This window comes from Giraffa tippelskirchi, chromosome 2, assembly GCF_054371585.1.
Source record: "Giraffa tippelskirchi isolate mGirTip1 chromosome 2, T2T-mGirTip1v1.2.pri, whole genome shotgun sequence".
Lineage (NCBI taxonomy): Eukaryota > Metazoa > Chordata > Mammalia > Artiodactyla > Giraffidae > Giraffa > Giraffa tippelskirchi.
Window position 1 is genome coordinate 109086685 of NC_137276.1, and position 2237 is coordinate 109088921.

Below are 2237 nucleotides of genomic sequence, written 5' to 3' on the forward strand. Positions count from 1 at the left end.
GAGTGCTGTCAATCTCTGGAAACCCGGGGAGGGAGGGCAGGCTGGTGGTTGGTCATCCCCCTACCTGCACGCATGAGTCTTGGGTCCTCCTTTGGCCCCTGGGCTGAGGCTGTCTCAGGTACATGCGTCCCCTGGGGCCACACCCCTTCCCTGGACCACCTCACCCCTGTCTGTGTGGTGACCTGACTCCCATGCCAGTCTTGGGAGGACTTCTGAGTCTGACCTGGAATGTTCCCCAGACTCTGCCTGGGTGGGGTCTCAGAAGCAGAGCCAAGGACCCTGGACAGGTGGTAGTGGGAGGGACCACCCAGGAGACACCAGTGGGGGAGCTGGGGGCTGGGAGGCAGCTGGACACTTGTCACCACTGGGGCTACAGGTGGGCTGACCCCTGGAAGTCCCTGGCTTGGGGTAGCGCCTGGCTCCACAGCAGATGCTGGCACTCAGGCGCCGAGAGGACAAGCTGGATGTGGACCACACGGCTGTGCCTGGTGGGTCCCTGTCACCTCTGAGCAGGCTGCCTATCCATATGTTTCCACCGCAATCACCTGGGCACTTCATCCAAGGCTGTTTCGCCTGCACTCTTGCCCTTGGCACCCACAGAGGTCAGATGAGGTTTTTTGGGGAGGCCCTGACCTCGGAGGGTCCACAGGTCCAATTGAGGGTCCCTAGGTTGGGGGCCTCCTGGTCAGGTCTCAACTGGCTGACCGGCTCTAGGGCCGAGGCTGGGGCTCACCTTCTCTGGTTCCTTCATGTCCCCACAGACCCTGGGTTTTTCTAGGGCTTTCGGGTTGGTTTTGCTTAAATGTGCAGAGTCTGCAGATGCTGGTAAAACCCTGGAATATTGGCCTCGCAGGCTCTTTCTCACTTCTCCAGGCTGGGAAATGGGTGTCCTGGGATGGCTCGGCCCTATCACTGCAGGGGTCAAGGGGAGCTGGGCGTGGGTGAGGCCAGCACTGGGCAGTGCCTGGGCCAGTGCAGCATCCTGGCAGGCAGCAGTTGCCTCAGCAGCAGGGGAGGACCCAGCCCCATGCTGGCCTCTGCCAGCTAAGACATGTCCTCCAGGCCTGCCACCTGCCTCCTTGGAGCCACTCAGCCTCCCTCCCTGGGGCGTGCCAGTGCGGGGCACGTAGGAAGCTGCCTCCCAGGCTGAAGGATGTCAGCGGTGCCACCGGCCACCTGACCTGCAGCCGGGAAGCCGAGGGTGAGACTGCAGCAGCTGCAGGAGATCTAGGGGTCCGGCCCACCCGCTGCTCTGCTCCTCCCTGTCACCCGCTTTCCTCTTCTCAGCCAGCCCTGGGCTCCCCAAGCAAAGGGGCTTCCCTGTTTGGCCAGGTATGGTCTCACCAGGACCTCAGTCCCACTGAGCTGCCTGTTGACAGAATTCCAGTGTTTGCTGCTCCTGAGCTCAGGGAGGGAGGGACCACAGCCTCCTTAGCCCTGATCTGAGGATGCCTGTCAGGGGGACTGAGGTCACCCAGTCAGGGTGAGCCCACCAGGACACTCCCTTTCATTAAGTCAGAGTCACCTGATGAGGGACTTCCCTGGTGGCTCAGCTGGTAAAGAATCTGCCTGCAATGCAGGAGACCTGGGTTTGATTCCCGGGTTGAGAAGATCCCCTGGAGAAGGGAAAGGCTACCCACTCCAATATTCTGGCCTGGAGAATTCCATGGACTGTATAGTCCATGGGGTCACAAAGAGTTGGACACGACTGAGCAACTTTCACTTTTCACTTTCACCTGATGAGGGCCGTCACTACATCTGTGAACCTCTTCACCTTGGCCATATAAGGCAGCACATCTGCGCTCAGACTGCCCTCCCACTTAGGGGTGGGGTCTTGTCGGGTGGACACACCAGGGGTCAGGACCTTGGGGCACCTGAGAATCCCACCCCCTCCCCCAGACAACAAGCTTGGGCTTCACTTGCAGGGGAGCGTGTGTGCTGCAGTTTCTCAGAACAGGGTGGGGTGGTGTGTACGGCCAAGGACATGCTGCAGGGGACTCAGCTGACGGAGGGGCTGCGGGCCCAGGAGCAGGGTGAGCCAGAGGCCAGGCATCACCCTCTGGCTGCCTGAGGCCGAGGAGGGGCCTGGGAGGGGCTGAGTGAGGTCTGCTGCACACAGGGGTGCTGGGCAGGCGTCCACGTTGTCCAGAGAGCAGGAGCAATCACCCTACCCGCCTTGGGAAGCAGCCTGAACCCCCGATGCCCACAACCCCTGCTCAGCCCCCTTGGTCTAGAGC